The sequence below is a fragment of the Lissotriton vulgaris genome, unplaced genomic scaffold (genome assembly GCF_964263255.1).
Source record: "Lissotriton vulgaris unplaced genomic scaffold, aLisVul1.2 SCAFFOLD_2797, whole genome shotgun sequence".
NCBI classification, from domain to species: domain Eukaryota; kingdom Metazoa; phylum Chordata; class Amphibia; order Caudata; family Salamandridae; genus Lissotriton; species Lissotriton vulgaris.
In genome coordinates, this window is record NW_028252829.1 from 300,410 (window position 1) to 314,631 (window position 14,222).

General features: G+C 45.4%; 33 non-coding genes across 33 annotated transcripts; 8 read left to right on the plus strand and 25 right to left on the minus strand.

Annotated features, from left to right (window-relative positions):
* Positions 1–89: 89 nt before the first annotated feature.
* TRNAA-CGC (transfer RNA alanine (anticodon CGC)) lies at positions 90–161 on the minus strand. The gene has a single exon. It is a non-coding gene; the product is annotated as a tRNA-Ala (tRNA).
* Positions 162–775: 614 nt separating this feature from the next.
* TRNAY-GUA (transfer RNA tyrosine (anticodon GUA)) lies at positions 776–861 on the minus strand. The gene is given in 2 exon segments: positions 776–811; positions 825–861. It is a non-coding gene; the product is annotated as a tRNA-Tyr (tRNA).
* A 430-nt stretch (positions 862–1,291) lies between these two features.
* On the minus strand, positions 1,292–1,363 carry TRNAA-UGC (transfer RNA alanine (anticodon UGC)). The gene has a single exon. It is a non-coding gene; the product is annotated as a tRNA-Ala (tRNA).
* Positions 1,364–1,500: 137 nt separating this feature from the next.
* TRNAM-CAU (transfer RNA methionine (anticodon CAU)) lies at positions 1,501–1,573 on the plus strand. The gene has a single exon. It is a non-coding gene; the product is annotated as a tRNA-Met (tRNA).
* A 193-nt stretch (positions 1,574–1,766) lies between these two features.
* On the minus strand, positions 1,767–1,838 carry TRNAA-CGC (transfer RNA alanine (anticodon CGC)). Its single transcript has one exon. It is a non-coding gene; the product is annotated as a tRNA-Ala (tRNA).
* Positions 1,839–2,452: 614 nt separating this feature from the next.
* Positions 2,453–2,538, minus strand: TRNAY-GUA (transfer RNA tyrosine (anticodon GUA)). The gene is given in 2 exon segments: positions 2,453–2,488; positions 2,502–2,538. It is a non-coding gene; the product is annotated as a tRNA-Tyr (tRNA).
* Positions 2,539–2,968: 430 nt separating this feature from the next.
* On the minus strand, positions 2,969–3,040 carry TRNAA-UGC (transfer RNA alanine (anticodon UGC)). Its single transcript has one exon. It is a non-coding gene; the product is annotated as a tRNA-Ala (tRNA).
* Positions 3,041–3,177: 137 nt separating this feature from the next.
* TRNAM-CAU (transfer RNA methionine (anticodon CAU)) lies at positions 3,178–3,250 on the plus strand. Its single transcript has one exon. It is a non-coding gene; the product is annotated as a tRNA-Met (tRNA).
* A 193-nt stretch (positions 3,251–3,443) lies between these two features.
* TRNAA-CGC (transfer RNA alanine (anticodon CGC)) lies at positions 3,444–3,515 on the minus strand. Its single transcript has one exon. It is a non-coding gene; the product is annotated as a tRNA-Ala (tRNA).
* Positions 3,516–4,129: 614 nt separating this feature from the next.
* On the minus strand, positions 4,130–4,215 carry TRNAY-GUA (transfer RNA tyrosine (anticodon GUA)). The gene is given in 2 exon segments: positions 4,130–4,165; positions 4,179–4,215. It is a non-coding gene; the product is annotated as a tRNA-Tyr (tRNA).
* Positions 4,216–4,645: 430 nt separating this feature from the next.
* Positions 4,646–4,717, minus strand: TRNAA-UGC (transfer RNA alanine (anticodon UGC)). The gene has a single exon. It is a non-coding gene; the product is annotated as a tRNA-Ala (tRNA).
* A 137-nt stretch (positions 4,718–4,854) lies between these two features.
* TRNAM-CAU (transfer RNA methionine (anticodon CAU)) lies at positions 4,855–4,927 on the plus strand. The gene has a single exon. It is a non-coding gene; the product is annotated as a tRNA-Met (tRNA).
* A 193-nt stretch (positions 4,928–5,120) lies between these two features.
* On the minus strand, positions 5,121–5,192 carry TRNAA-CGC (transfer RNA alanine (anticodon CGC)). The gene has a single exon. It is a non-coding gene; the product is annotated as a tRNA-Ala (tRNA).
* A 614-nt stretch (positions 5,193–5,806) lies between these two features.
* On the minus strand, positions 5,807–5,892 carry TRNAY-GUA (transfer RNA tyrosine (anticodon GUA)). Its single transcript is given in 2 exon segments — positions 5,807–5,842; positions 5,856–5,892. It is a non-coding gene; the product is annotated as a tRNA-Tyr (tRNA).
* Positions 5,893–6,322: 430 nt separating this feature from the next.
* Positions 6,323–6,394, minus strand: TRNAA-UGC (transfer RNA alanine (anticodon UGC)). Its single transcript has one exon. It is a non-coding gene; the product is annotated as a tRNA-Ala (tRNA).
* A 137-nt stretch (positions 6,395–6,531) lies between these two features.
* On the plus strand, positions 6,532–6,604 carry TRNAM-CAU (transfer RNA methionine (anticodon CAU)). Its single transcript has one exon. It is a non-coding gene; the product is annotated as a tRNA-Met (tRNA).
* Positions 6,605–6,797: 193 nt separating this feature from the next.
* Positions 6,798–6,869, minus strand: TRNAA-CGC (transfer RNA alanine (anticodon CGC)). The gene has a single exon. It is a non-coding gene; the product is annotated as a tRNA-Ala (tRNA).
* A 614-nt stretch (positions 6,870–7,483) lies between these two features.
* Positions 7,484–7,569, minus strand: TRNAY-GUA (transfer RNA tyrosine (anticodon GUA)). The gene is given in 2 exon segments: positions 7,484–7,519; positions 7,533–7,569. It is a non-coding gene; the product is annotated as a tRNA-Tyr (tRNA).
* Positions 7,570–7,999: 430 nt separating this feature from the next.
* TRNAA-UGC (transfer RNA alanine (anticodon UGC)) lies at positions 8,000–8,071 on the minus strand. Its single transcript has one exon. It is a non-coding gene; the product is annotated as a tRNA-Ala (tRNA).
* Positions 8,072–8,208: 137 nt separating this feature from the next.
* TRNAM-CAU (transfer RNA methionine (anticodon CAU)) lies at positions 8,209–8,281 on the plus strand. Its single transcript has one exon. It is a non-coding gene; the product is annotated as a tRNA-Met (tRNA).
* Positions 8,282–8,474: 193 nt separating this feature from the next.
* TRNAA-CGC (transfer RNA alanine (anticodon CGC)) lies at positions 8,475–8,546 on the minus strand. The gene has a single exon. It is a non-coding gene; the product is annotated as a tRNA-Ala (tRNA).
* Positions 8,547–9,160: 614 nt separating this feature from the next.
* On the minus strand, positions 9,161–9,246 carry TRNAY-GUA (transfer RNA tyrosine (anticodon GUA)). The gene is given in 2 exon segments: positions 9,161–9,196; positions 9,210–9,246. It is a non-coding gene; the product is annotated as a tRNA-Tyr (tRNA).
* A 430-nt stretch (positions 9,247–9,676) lies between these two features.
* On the minus strand, positions 9,677–9,748 carry TRNAA-UGC (transfer RNA alanine (anticodon UGC)). The gene has a single exon. It is a non-coding gene; the product is annotated as a tRNA-Ala (tRNA).
* A 137-nt stretch (positions 9,749–9,885) lies between these two features.
* On the plus strand, positions 9,886–9,958 carry TRNAM-CAU (transfer RNA methionine (anticodon CAU)). Its single transcript has one exon. It is a non-coding gene; the product is annotated as a tRNA-Met (tRNA).
* Positions 9,959–10,151: 193 nt separating this feature from the next.
* TRNAA-CGC (transfer RNA alanine (anticodon CGC)) lies at positions 10,152–10,223 on the minus strand. Its single transcript has one exon. It is a non-coding gene; the product is annotated as a tRNA-Ala (tRNA).
* Positions 10,224–10,837: 614 nt separating this feature from the next.
* Positions 10,838–10,923, minus strand: TRNAY-GUA (transfer RNA tyrosine (anticodon GUA)). Its single transcript is given in 2 exon segments — positions 10,838–10,873; positions 10,887–10,923. It is a non-coding gene; the product is annotated as a tRNA-Tyr (tRNA).
* Positions 10,924–11,353: 430 nt separating this feature from the next.
* Positions 11,354–11,425, minus strand: TRNAA-UGC (transfer RNA alanine (anticodon UGC)). Its single transcript has one exon. It is a non-coding gene; the product is annotated as a tRNA-Ala (tRNA).
* Positions 11,426–11,562: 137 nt separating this feature from the next.
* TRNAM-CAU (transfer RNA methionine (anticodon CAU)) lies at positions 11,563–11,635 on the plus strand. The gene has a single exon. It is a non-coding gene; the product is annotated as a tRNA-Met (tRNA).
* Positions 11,636–11,828: 193 nt separating this feature from the next.
* Positions 11,829–11,900, minus strand: TRNAA-CGC (transfer RNA alanine (anticodon CGC)). Its single transcript has one exon. It is a non-coding gene; the product is annotated as a tRNA-Ala (tRNA).
* Positions 11,901–12,514: 614 nt separating this feature from the next.
* On the minus strand, positions 12,515–12,600 carry TRNAY-GUA (transfer RNA tyrosine (anticodon GUA)). Its single transcript is given in 2 exon segments — positions 12,515–12,550; positions 12,564–12,600. It is a non-coding gene; the product is annotated as a tRNA-Tyr (tRNA).
* Positions 12,601–13,030: 430 nt separating this feature from the next.
* Positions 13,031–13,102, minus strand: TRNAA-UGC (transfer RNA alanine (anticodon UGC)). Its single transcript has one exon. It is a non-coding gene; the product is annotated as a tRNA-Ala (tRNA).
* A 137-nt stretch (positions 13,103–13,239) lies between these two features.
* On the plus strand, positions 13,240–13,312 carry TRNAM-CAU (transfer RNA methionine (anticodon CAU)). Its single transcript has one exon. It is a non-coding gene; the product is annotated as a tRNA-Met (tRNA).
* Positions 13,313–13,505: 193 nt separating this feature from the next.
* On the minus strand, positions 13,506–13,577 carry TRNAA-CGC (transfer RNA alanine (anticodon CGC)). The gene has a single exon. It is a non-coding gene; the product is annotated as a tRNA-Ala (tRNA).
* Between the last annotated feature and the right edge of the window lie 645 nt (positions 13,578–14,222).

The window sequence follows — 14,222 nt, forward strand, 5'->3', positions numbered from 1 at the left end:
CTGACCCCCAACTGCCCGAGAAACCTCTACTTTCCACAAGATGGCAGGCTAGCCTTCTGGAAAAAGCCAAGATAGAGAACAGAGACTCCTGGAGATGCCGGGGATTGAACCCGGGGCCTCATACATGCGAAGCATGCGCTCTACCACTGAGCTACATCCCCTCGACTGCACTCTAACGTTTTGCTGGATGCAAGGAGACTCTGAAGCCCATGGACTGCAAAGTCTCGATTTGAGACTAGAATGTAAAGTGTCAGGCTTGGAATTGCTCACACCTCACGTGTGAACTGTCTTCATGGAGCATATATTTAGTGCAATCAGGGATCGATTCTCCGGCAGGGCTTTTATTTGCTCAGTTTGGAATGCAAAACTTCTCAGGATTCCCAAAAATGTGACAACTATTGGTCTACTTTCCTGCTTGCTCAGCCTTTCGGGAGATGATTCCATTGGATATTCCCTCTTGCCCATCGGTATACATTCAAATTGAAGGCAAGTCATAGTGTGATTGGCTGCCAAGCAGCTACCTTTGGAGCAGTGCAATTGGAAGTCTGCCAAGGGCATACATATATTAATGCAACGCTTTGGTATTAGTTCTGATCAGCAGGTTTCCTTGACTGTTCTTCACACCTCCCCTAGCGACGACTATGTCATCCATTCCCTTTGAAAGCAGATAGAGTACGCTTCTTTTCCGGTATTTATCGAAGCTCTGGGAATTTTTCATAGTCAATGGAAGGTATTGTTGATTCAAAGCAAAAGCCATGGAAATTAAACCACAAAATCCTTCGAGCCGGATTTGAACCAGCGACCTAAGGATGCCTGAATTTATGCTACAGTCCTCCGCTCTACCAACTGAGCTATCGAAGGAGTAGTGGCAAACTTCCGTAGCACCAAAATTATCTCTCGCTCAAGAAAGGTTGTGGAGGGTGGGGACCAGGAGCAGACAGATGCACATCATCAATATTACCTGCCACTCCCCCTCAAAGTTACCAGAAAAGTAAGAGTCTCTGCTTTCGAGGAAGAACCCTTACCAATGACCAAGAGGGCTGCCACAGATTTCTATCCTAAATGTATTAAGATTGCCAAGATTAATCATCACTTTGATGGCTTAAACAAGTAAGATTCTTCTGTTGTATAAGCATCAAAAATGAGATAGCCCCATTTCATGGGTTTTTTCAAGGCAAACGTCTCACAGTTTAAGTGGGGTTGGTATCCCAGTTGCATGACATATCTCTTCCTTAATACTGATAGCCAGCCTTGTTTTCTGCCAAAATCCGAGACAAGCATGGCAAAAGTCTGGAGATGCCGGGGATTGAACCCGGGGCCTCATACATGCAAAGCATGCGCTCTACCACTGAGCTACATCCCCATGTCTGCCAAGTTTTACTGGCTGCCAAGTCAACCCATTTGACACTGCAGCATAAAGTCTCAGCCAGGAAAATCCTTAAGCCTCGTACCTGGAATATCTTCATGGTCTATAGTCCTATTTAGAGATGCTTGTGTGCAGCCTTCTTAGCGCAGTAGGCAGCGCGTCAGTCTCATAATCTGAAGGTCCTGAGTTCGATCCTCAGAGAGGGCATTTATTTCCTCCTTTTGGCAAGCAAAATTCTCAGATTTTCTTGAAAAGTGGAAACTATGCCTACTCCAAACACATTTTTCAAAGCAAACAATTTAAGCGGGGTTCTGACCCCCAACTGCCCGAGAAACCTCTACTTTCCACAAGATGGCAGGCTAGCCTTCTGGAAAAAGCCAAGATAGAGAACAGAGACTCCTGGAGATGCCGGGGATTGAACCCGGGGCCTCATACATGCGAAGCATGCGCTCTACCACTGAGCTACATCCCCTCGACTGCACTCTAACGTTTTGCTGGATGCAAGGAGACTCTGAAGCCCATGGACTGCAAAGTCTCGATTTGAGACTAGAATGTAAAGTGTCAGGCTTGGAATTGCTCACACCTCACGTGTGAACTGTCTTCATGGAGCATATATTTAGTGCAATCAGGGATCGATTCTCCGGCAGGGCTTTTATTTGCTCAGTTTGGAATGCAAAACTTCTCAGGATTCCCAAAAATGTGACAACTATTGGTCTACTTTCCTGCTTGCTCAGCCTTTCGGGAGATGATTCCATTGGATATTCCCTCTTGCCCATCGGTATACATTCAAATTGAAGGCAAGTCATAGTGTGATTGGCTGCCAAGCAGCTACCTTTGGAGCAGTGCAATTGGAAGTCTGCCAAGGGCATACATATATTAATGCAACGCTTTGGTATTAGTTCTGATCAGCAGGTTTCCTTGACTGTTCTTCACACCTCCCCTAGCGACGACTATGTCATCCATTCCCTTTGAAAGCAGATAGAGTACGCTTCTTTTCCGGTATTTATCGAAGCTCTGGGAATTTTTCATAGTCAATGGAAGGTATTGTTGATTCAAAGCAAAAGCCATGGAAATTAAACCACAAAATCCTTCGAGCCGGATTTGAACCAGCGACCTAAGGATGCCTGAATTTATGCTACAGTCCTCCGCTCTACCAACTGAGCTATCGAAGGAGTAGTGGCAAACTTCCGTAGCACCAAAATTATCTCTCGCTCAAGAAAGGTTGTGGAGGGTGGGGACCAGGAGCAGACAGATGCACATCATCAATATTACCTGCCACTCCCCCTCAAAGTTACCAGAAAAGTAAGAGTCTCTGCTTTCGAGGAAGAACCCTTACCAATGACCAAGAGGGCTGCCACAGATTTCTATCCTAAATGTATTAAGATTGCCAAGATTAATCATCACTTTGATGGCTTAAACAAGTAAGATTCTTCTGTTGTATAAGCATCAAAAATGAGATAGCCCCATTTCATGGGTTTTTTCAAGGCAAACGTCTCACAGTTTAAGTGGGGTTGGTATCCCAGTTGCATGACATATCTCTTCCTTAATACTGATAGCCAGCCTTGTTTTCTGCCAAAATCCGAGACAAGCATGGCAAAAGTCTGGAGATGCCGGGGATTGAACCCGGGGCCTCATACATGCAAAGCATGCGCTCTACCACTGAGCTACATCCCCATGTCTGCCAAGTTTTACTGGCTGCCAAGTCAACCCATTTGACACTGCAGCATAAAGTCTCAGCCAGGAAAATCCTTAAGCCTCGTACCTGGAATATCTTCATGGTCTATAGTCCTATTTAGAGATGCTTGTGTGCAGCCTTCTTAGCGCAGTAGGCAGCGCGTCAGTCTCATAATCTGAAGGTCCTGAGTTCGATCCTCAGAGAGGGCATTTATTTCCTCCTTTTGGCAAGCAAAATTCTCAGATTTTCTTGAAAAGTGGAAACTATGCCTACTCCAAACACATTTTTCAAAGCAAACAATTTAAGCGGGGTTCTGACCCCCAACTGCCCGAGAAACCTCTACTTTCCACAAGATGGCAGGCTAGCCTTCTGGAAAAAGCCAAGATAGAGAACAGAGACTCCTGGAGATGCCGGGGATTGAACCCGGGGCCTCATACATGCGAAGCATGCGCTCTACCACTGAGCTACATCCCCTCGACTGCACTCTAACGTTTTGCTGGATGCAAGGAGACTCTGAAGCCCATGGACTGCAAAGTCTCGATTTGAGACTAGAATGTAAAGTGTCAGGCTTGGAATTGCTCACACCTCACGTGTGAACTGTCTTCATGGAGCATATATTTAGTGCAATCAGGGATCGATTCTCCGGCAGGGCTTTTATTTGCTCAGTTTGGAATGCAAAACTTCTCAGGATTCCCAAAAATGTGACAACTATTGGTCTACTTTCCTGCTTGCTCAGCCTTTCGGGAGATGATTCCATTGGATATTCCCTCTTGCCCATCGGTATACATTCAAATTGAAGGCAAGTCATAGTGTGATTGGCTGCCAAGCAGCTACCTTTGGAGCAGTGCAATTGGAAGTCTGCCAAGGGCATATATATATTAATGCAACGCTTTGGTATTAGTTCTGATCAGCAGGTTTCCTTGACTGTTCTTCACACCTCCCCTAGCGACGACTATGTCATCCATTCCCTTTGAAAGCAGATAGAGTACGCTTCTTTTCCGGTATTTATCGAAGCTCTGGGAATTTTTCATAGTCAATGGAAGGTATTGTTGATTCAAAGCAAAAGCCATGGAAATTAAACCACAAAATCCTTCGAGCCGGATTTGAACCAGCGACCTAAGGATGCCTGAATTTATGCTACAGTCCTCCGCTCTACCAACTGAGCTATCGAAGGAGTAGTGGCAAACTTCCGTAGCACCAAAATTATCTCTCGCTCAAGAAAGGTTGTGGAGGGTGGGGACCAGGAGCAGACAGATGCACATCATCAATATTACCTGCCACTCCCCCTCAAAGTTACCAGAAAAGTAAGAGTCTCTGCTTTCGAGGAAGAACCCTTACCAATGACCAAGAGGGCTGCCACAGATTTCTATCCTAAATGTATTAAGATTGCCAAGATTAATCATCACTTTGATGGCTTAAACAAGTAAGATTCTTCTGTTGTATAAGCATCAAAAATGAGATAGCCCCATTTCATGGGTTTTTTCAAGGCAAACGTCTCACAGTTTAAGTGGGGTTGGTATCCCAGTTGCATGACATATCTCTTCCTTAATACTGATAGCCAGCCTTGTTTTCTGCCAAAATCCGAGACAAGCATGGCAAAAGTCTGGAGATGCCGGGGATTGAACCCGGGGCCTCATACATGCAAAGCATGCGCTCTACCACTGAGCTACATCCCCATGTCTGCCAAGTTTTACTGGCTGCCAAGTCAACCCATTTGACACTGCAGCATAAAGTCTCAGCCAGGAAAATCCTTAAGCCTCGTACCTGGAATATCTTCATGGTCTATAGTCCTATTTAGAGATGCTTGTGTGCAGCCTTCTTAGCGCAGTAGGCAGCGCGTCAGTCTCATAATCTGAAGGTCCTGAGTTCGATCCTCAGAGAGGGCATTTCTTTCCTCCTTTTGGCAAGCAAAATTCTCAGATTTTCTTGAAAAGTGGAAACTATGCCTACTCCAAACACATTTTTCAAAGCAAACAATTTAAGCGGGGTTCTGACCCCCAACTGCCCGAGAAACCTCTACTTTCCACAAGATGGCAGGCTAGCCTTCTGGAAAAAGCCAAGATAGAGAACAGAGACTCCTGGAGATGCCGGGGATTGAACCCGGGGCCTCATACATGCGAAGCATGCGCTCTACCACTGAGCTACATCCCCTCGACTGCACTCTAACGTTTTGCTGGATGCAAGGAGACTCTGAAGCCCATGGACTGCAAAGTCTCGATTTGAGACTAGAATGTAAAGTGTCAGGCTTGGAATTGCTCACACCTCACGTGTGAACTGTCTTCATGGAGCATATATTTAGTGCAATCAGGGATCGATTCTCCGGCAGGGCTTTTATTTGCTCAGTTTGGAATGCAAAACTTCTCAGGATTCCCAAAAATGTGACAACTATTGGTCTACTTTCCTGCTTGCTCAGCCTTTCGGGAGATGATTCCATTGGATATTCCCTCTTGCCCATCGGTATACATTCAAATTGAAGGCAAGTCATAGTGTGATTGGCTGCCAAGCAGCTACCTTTGGAGCAGTGCAATTGGAAGTCTGCCAAGGGCATATATATATTAATGCAACGCTTTGGTATTAGTTCTGATCAGCAGGTTTCCTTGACTGTTCTTCACACCTCCCCTAGCGACGACTATGTCATCCATTCCCTTTGAAAGCAGATAGAGTACGCTTCTTTTCCGGTATTTATCGAAGCTCTGGGAATTTTTCATAGTCAATGGAAGGTATTGTTGATTCAAAGCAAAAGCCATGGAAATTAAACCACAAAATCCTTCGAGCCGGATTTGAACCAGCGACCTAAGGATGCCTGAATTTATGCTACAGTCCTCCGCTCTACCAACTGAGCTATCGAAGGAGTAGTGGCAAACTTCCGTAGCACCAAAATTATCTCTCGCTCAAGAAAGGTTGTGGAGGGTGGGGACCAGGAGCAGACAGATGCACATCATCAATATTACCTGCCACTCCCCCTCAAAGTTACCAGAAAAGTAAGAGTCTCTGCTTTCGAGGAAGAACCCTTACCAATGACCAAGAGGGCTGCCACAGATTTCTATCCTAAATGTATTAAGATTGCCAAGATTAATCATCACTTTGATGGCTTAAACAAGTAAGATTCTTCTGTTGTATAAGCATCAAAAATGAGATAGCCCCATTTCATGGGTTTTTTCAAGGCAAACGTCTCACAGTTTAAGTGGGGTTGGTATCCCAGTTGCATGACATATCTCTTCCTTAATACTGATAGCCAGCCTTGTTTTCTGCCAAAATCCGAGACAAGCATGGCAAAAGTCTGGAGATGCCGGGGATTGAACCCGGGGCCTCATACATGCAAAGCATGCGCTCTACCACTGAGCTACATCCCCATGTCTGCCAAGTTTTACTGGCTGCCAAGTCAACCCATTTGACACTGCAGCATAAAGTCTCAGCCAGGAAAATCCTTAAGCCTCGTACCTGGAATATCTTCATGGTCTATAGTCCTATTTAGAGATGCTTGTGTGCAGCCTTCTTAGCGCAGTAGGCAGCGCGTCAGTCTCATAATCTGAAGGTCCTGAGTTCGATCCTCAGAGAGGGCATTTCTTTCCTCCTTTTGGCAAGCAAAATTCTCAGATTTTCTTGAAAAGTGGAAACTATGCCTACTCCAAACACATTTTTCAAAGCAAACAATTTAAGCGGGGTTCTGACCCCCAACTGCCCGAGAAACCTCTACTTTCCACAAGATGGCAGGCTAGCCTTCTGGAAAAAGCCAAGATAGAGAACAGAGACTCCTGGAGATGCCGGGGATTGAACCCGGGGCCTCATACATGCGAAGCATGCGCTCTACCACTGAGCTACATCCCCTCGACTGCACTCTAACGTTTTGCTGGATGCAAGGAGACTCTGAAGCCCATGGACTGCAAAGTCTCGATTTGAGACTAGAATGTAAAGTGTCAGGCTTGGAATTGCTCACACCTCACGTGTGAACTGTCTTCATGGAGCATATATTTAGTGCAATCAGGGATCGATTCTCCGGCAGGGCTTTTATTTGCTCAGTTTGGAATGCAAAACTTCTCAGGATTCCCAAAAATGTGACAACTATTGGTCTACTTTCCTGCTTGCTCAGCCTTTCGGGAGATGATTCCATTGGATATTCCCTCTTGCCCATCGGTATACATTCAAATTGAAGGCAAGTCATAGTGTGATTGGCTGCCAAGCAGCTACCTTTGGAGCAGTGCAATTGGAAGTCTGCCAAGGGCATATATATATTAATGCAACGCTTTGGTATTAGTTCTGATCAGCAGGTTTCCTTGACTGTTCTTCACACCTCCCCTAGCGACGACTATGTCATCCATTCCCTTTGAAAGCAGATAGAGTACGCTTCTTTTCCGGTATTTATCGAAGCTCTGGGAATTTTTCATAGTCAATGGAAGGTATTGTTGATTCAAAGCAAAAGCCATGGAAATTAAACCACAAAATCCTTCGAGCCGGATTTGAACCAGCGACCTAAGGATGCCTGAATTTATGCTACAGTCCTCCGCTCTACCAACTGAGCTATCGAAGGAGTAGTGGCAAACTTCCGTAGCACCAAAATTATCTCTCGCTCAAGAAAGGTTGTGGAGGGTGGGGACCAGGAGCAGACAGATGCACATCATCAATATTACCTGCCACTCCCCCTCAAAGTTACCAGAAAAGTAAGAGTCTCTGCTTTCGAGGAAGAACCCTTACCAATGACCAAGAGGGCTGCCACAGATTTCTATCCTAAATGTATTAAGATTGCCAAGATTAATCATCACTTTGATGGCTTAAACAAGTAAGATTCTTCTGTTGTATAAGCATCAAAAATGAGATAGCCCCATTTCATGGGTTTTTTCAAGGCAAACGTCTCACAGTTTAAGTGGGGTTGGTATCCCAGTTGCATGACATATCTCTTCCTTAATACTGATAGCCAGCCTTGTTTTCTGCCAAAATCCGAGACAAGCATGGCAAAAGTCTGGAGATGCCGGGGATTGAACCCGGGGCCTCATACATGCAAAGCATGCGCTCTACCACTGAGCTACATCCCCATGTCTGCCAAGTTTTACTGGCTGCCAAGTCAACCCATTTGACACTGCAGCATAAAGTCTCAGCCAGGAAAATCCTTAAGCCTCGTACCTGGAATATCTTCATGGTCTATAGTCCTATTTAGAGATGCTTGTGTGCAGCCTTCTTAGCGCAGTAGGCAGCGCGTCAGTCTCATAATCTGAAGGTCCTGAGTTCGATCCTCAGAGAGGGCATTTCTTTCCTCCTTTTGGCAAGCAAAATTCTCAGATTTTCTTGAAAAGTGGAAACTATGCCTACTCCAAACACATTTTTCAAAGCAAACAATTTAAGCGGGGTTCTGACCCCCAACTGCCCGAGAAACCTCTACTTTCCACAAGATGGCAGGCTAGCCTTCTGGAAAAAGCCAAGATAGAGAACAGAGACTCCTGGAGATGCCGGGGATTGAACCCGGGGCCTCATACATGCGAAGCATGCGCTCTACCACTGAGCTACATCCCCTCGACTGCACTCTAACGTTTTGCTGGATGCAAGGAGACTCTGAAGCCCATGGACTGCAAAGTCTCGATTTGAGACTAGAATGTAAAGTGTCAGGCTTGGAATTGCTCACACCTCACGTGTGAACTGTCTTCATGGAGCATATATTTAGTGCAATCAGGGATCGATTCTCCGGCAGGGCTTTTATTTGCTCAGTTTGGAATGCAAAACTTCTCAGGATTCCCAAAAATGTGACAACTATTGGTCTACTTTCCTGCTTGCTCAGCCTTTCGGGAGATGATTCCATTGGATATTCCCTCTTGCCCATCGGTATACATTCAAATTGAAGGCAAGTCATAGTGTGATTGGCTGCCAAGCAGCTACCTTTGGAGCAGTGCAATTGGAAGTCTGCCAAGGGCATATATATATTAATGCAACGCTTTGGTATTAGTTCTGATCAGCAGGTTTCCTTGACTGTTCTTCACACCTCCCCTAGCGACGACTATGTCATCCATTCCCTTTGAAAGCAGATAGAGTACGCTTCTTTTCCGGTATTTATCGAAGCTCTGGGAATTTTTCATAGTCAATGGAAGGTATTGTTGATTCAAAGCAAAAGCCATGGAAATTAAACCACAAAATCCTTCGAGCCGGATTTGAACCAGCGACCTAAGGATGCCTGAATTTATGCTACAGTCCTCCGCTCTACCAACTGAGCTATCGAAGGAGTAGTGGCAAACTTCCGTAGCACCAAAATTATCTCTCGCTCAAGAAAGGTTGTGGAGGGTGGGGACCAGGAGCAGACAGATGCACATCATCAATATTACCTGCCACTCCCCCTCAAAGTTACCAGAAAAGTAAGAGTCTCTGCTTTCGAGGAAGAACCCTTACCAATGACCAAGAGGGCTGCCACAGATTTCTATCCTAAATGTATTAAGATTGCCAAGATTAATCATCACTTTGATGGCTTAAACAAGTAAGATTCTTCTGTTGTATAAGCATCAAAAATGAGATAGCCCCATTTCATGGGTTTTTTCAAGGCAAACGTCTCACAGTTTAAGTGGGGTTGGTATCCCAGTTGCATGACATATCTCTTCCTTAATACTGATAGCCAGCCTTGTTTTCTGCCAAAATCCGAGACAAGCATGGCAAAAGTCTGGAGATGCCGGGGATTGAACCCGGGGCCTCATACATGCAAAGCATGCGCTCTACCACTGAGCTACATCCCCATGTCTGCCAAGTTTTACTGGCTGCCAAGTCAACCCATTTGACACTGCAGCATAAAGTCTCAGCCAGGAAAATCCTTAAGCCTCGTACCTGGAATATCTTCATGGTCTATAGTCCTATTTAGAGATGCTTGTGTGCAGCCTTCTTAGCGCAGTAGGCAGCGCGTCAGTCTCATAATCTGAAGGTCCTGAGTTCGATCCTCAGAGAGGGCATTTATTTCCTCCTTTTGGCAAGCAAAATTCTCAGATTTTCTTGAAAAGTGGAAACTATGCCTACTCCAAACACATTTTTCAAAGCAAACAATTTAAGCGGGGTTCTGACCCCCAACTGCCCGAGAAACCTCTACTTTCCACAAGATGGCAGGCTAGCCTTCTGGAAAAAGCCAAGATAGAGAACAGAGACTCCTGGAGATGCCGGGGATTGAACCCGGGGCCTCATACATGCGAAGCATGCGCTCTACCACTGAGCTACATCCCCTCGACTGCACTCTAACGTTTTGCTGGATGCAAGGAGACTCTGAAGCCCATGGACTGCAAAGTCTCGATTTGAGACTAGAATGTAAAGTGTCAGGCTTGGAATTGCTCACACCTCACGTGTGAACTGTCTTCATGGAGCATATATTTAGTGCAATCAGGGATCGATTCTCCGGCAGGGCTTTTATTTGCTCAGTTTGGAATGCAAAACTTCTCAGGATTCCCAAAAATGTGACAACTATTGGTCTACTTTCCTGCTTGCTCAGCCTTTCGGGAGATGATTCCATTGGATATTCCCTCTTGCCCATCGGTATACATTCAAATTGAAGGCAAGTCATAGTGTGATTGGCTGCCAAGCAGCTACCTTTGGAGCAGTGCAATTGGAAGTCTGCCAAGGGCATACATATATTAATGCAACGCTTTGGTATTAGTTCTGATCAGCAGGTTTCCTTGACTGTTCTTCACACCTCCCCTAGCGACGACTATGTCATCCATTCCCTTTGAAAGCAGATAGAGTACGCTTCTTTTCCGGTATTTATCGAAGCTCTGGGAATTTTTCATAGTCAATGGAAGGTATTGTTGATTCAAAGCAAAAGCCATGGAAATTAAACCACAAAATCCTTCGAGCCGGATTTGAACCAGCGACCTAAGGATGCCTGAATTTATGCTACAGTCCTCCGCTCTACCAACTGAGCTATCGAAGGAGTAGTGGCAAACTTCCGTAGCACCAAAATTATCTCTCGCTCAAGAAAGGTTGTGGAGGGTGGGGACCAGGAGCAGACAGATGCACATCATCAATATTACCTGCCACTCCCCCTCAAAGTTACCAGAAAAGTAAGAGTCTCTGCTTTCGAGGAAGAACCCTTACCAATGACCAAGAGGGCTGCCACAGATTTCTATCCTAAATGTATTAAGATTGCCAAGATTAATCATCACTTTGATGGCTTAAACAAGTAAGATTCTTCTGTTGTATAAGCATCAAAAATGAGATAGCCCCATTTCATGGGTTTTTTCAAGGCAAACGTCTCACAGTTTAAGTGGGGTTGGTATCCCAGTTGCATGACATATCTCTTCCTTAATACTGATAGCCAGCCTTGTTTTCTGCCAAAATCCGAGACAAGCATGGCAAAAGTCTGGAGATGCCGGGGATTGAACCCGGGGCCTCATACATGCAAAGCATGCGCTCTACCACTGAGCTACATCCCCATGTCTGCCAAGTTTTACTGGCTGCCAAGTCAACCCATTTGACACTGCAGCATAAAGTCTCAGCCAGGAAAATCCTTAAGCCTCGTACCTGGAATATCTTCATGGTCTATAGTCCTATTTAGAGATGCGTGTGTGCAGCCTTCTTAGCGCAGTAGGCAGCGCGTCAGTCTCATAATCTGAAGGTCCTGAGTTCGATCCTCAGAGAGGGCATTTATTTCCTCCTTTTGGCAAGCAAAATTCTCAGATTTTCTTGAAAAGTGGAAACTATGCCTACTCCAAACACATTTTTCAAAGCAAACAATTTAAGCGGGGTTCTGACCCCCAACTGCCCGAGAAACCTCTACTTTCCACAAGATGGCAGGCTAGCCTTCTGGAAAAAGCCAAGATAGAGAACAGAGACTCCTGGAGATGCCGGGGATTGAACCCGGGGCCTCATACATGCGAAGCATGCGCTCTACCACTGAGCTACATCCCCTCGACTGCACTCTAACGTTTTGCTGGATGCAAGGAGACTCTGAAGCCCATGGACTGCAAAGTCTCGATTTGAGACTAGAATGTAAAGTGTCAGGCTTGGAATTGCTCACACCTCACGTGTGAACTGTCTTCATGGAGCATATATTTAGTGCAATCAGGGATCGATTCTCCGGCAGGGCTTTTATTTGCTCAGTTTGGAATGCAAAACTTCTCAGGATTCCCAAAAATGTGACAACTATTGGTCTACTTTCCTGCTTGCTCAGCCTTTCGGGAGATGATTCCATTGGATATTCCCTCTTGCCCATCGGTATACATTCAAATTGAAGGCAAGTCATAGTGTGATTGGCTGCCAAGCAGCTACCTTTGGAGCAGTGCAATTGGAAGTCTGCCAAGGGCATACATATATTAATGCAACGCTTTGGTATTAGTTCTGATCAGCAGGTTTCCTTGACTGTTCTTCACACCTCCCCTAGCGACGACTATGTCATCCATTCCCTTTGAAAGCAGATAGAGTACGCTTCTTTTCCGGTATTTATCGAAGCTCTGGGAATTTTTCATAGTCAATGGAAGGTATTGTTGATTCAAAGCAAAAGCCATGGAAATTAAACCACAAAATCCTTCGAGCCGGATTTGAACCAGCGACCTAAGGATGCCTGAATTTATGCTACAGTCCTCCGCTCTACCAACTGAGCTATCGAAGGAGTAGTGGCAAACTTCCGTAGCACCAAAATTATCTCTCGCTCAAGAAAGGTTGTGGAGGGTGGGGACCAGGAGCAGACAGATGCACATCATCAATATTACCTGCCACTCCCCCTCAAAGTTACCAGAAAAGTAAGAGTCTCTGCTTTCGAGGAAGAACCCTTACCAATGACCAAGAGGGCTGCCACAGATTTCTATCCTAAATGTATTAAGATTGCCAAGATTAATCATCACTTTGATGGCTTAAACAAGTAAGATTCTTCTGTTGTATAAGCATCAAAAATGAGATAGCCCCATTTCATGGGTTTTTTCAAGGCAAACGTCTCACAGTTTAAGTGGGGTTGGTATCCCAGTTGCATGACATATCTCTTCCTTAATACTGATAGCCAGCCTTGTTTTCTGCCAAAATCCGAGACAAGCATGGCAAAAGTCTGGAGATGCCGGGGATTGAACCCGGGGCCTCATACATGCAAAGCATGCGCTCTACCACTGAGCTACATCCCCATGTCTGCCAAGTTTTACTGGCTGCCAAGTCAACCCATTTGACACTGCAGCATAAAGTCTCAGCCAGGAAAATCCTTAAGCCTCGTACCTGGAATATCTTCATGGTCTATAGTCCTATTTAGAGATGCTTGTGTGCAGCCTTCTTAGCGCAGTAGGCAGCGCGTCAGTCTCATAATCTGAAGGTCCTGAGTTCGATCCTCAGAGAGGGCATTTCTTTCCTCCTTTTGGCAAGCAAAATTCTCAGATTTTCTTGAAAAGTGGAAACTATGCCTACTCCAAACACATTTTTCAAAGCAAACAATTTAAGCGGGGTTCTGACCCCCAACTGCCCGAGAAACCTCTACTTTCCACAAGATGGCAGGCTAGCCTTCTGGAAAAAGCCAAGATAGAGAACAGAGACTCCTGGAGATGCCGGGGATTGAACCCGGGGCCTCATACATGCGAAGCATGCGCTCTACCACTGAGCTACATCCCCTCGACTGCACTCTAACGTTTTGCTGGATGCAAGGAGACTCTGAAGCCCATGGACTGCAAAGTCTCGATTTGAGACTAGAATGTAAAGTGTCAGGCTTGGAATTGCTCACACCTCACGTGTGAACTGTCTTCATGGAGCATATATTTAGTGCAATCAGGGATCGATTCTCCGGCAGGGCTTTTATTTGCTCAGTTTGGAATGCAAAACTTCTCAGGATTCCCAAAAATGTGACAACTATTGGTCTACTTTCCTGCTTGCTCAGCCTTTCGGGAGATGATTCCATTGGATATTCCCTCTTGCCCATCGGTATACATTCAAATTGAAGGCAAGTCATAGTGTGATTGGCTGCCAAGCAGCTACCTTTGGAGCAGTGCAATTGGAAGTCTGCCAAGGGCATATATATATTAATGCAACGCTTTGGTATTAGTTCTGATCAGCAGGTTTCCTTGACTGTTCTTCACACCTCCCCTAGCGACGACTATGTCATCCATTCCCTTTGAAAGCAGATAGAGTACGCTTCTTTTCCGGTATTTATCGAAGCTCTGGGAATTTTTCATAGTCAATGGAAGGTATTGTTGATTCAAAGCAAAAGCCATGGAAATTAAACCACAAAATCCTTCGAGCCGGATTTGAACCAGCGACCTA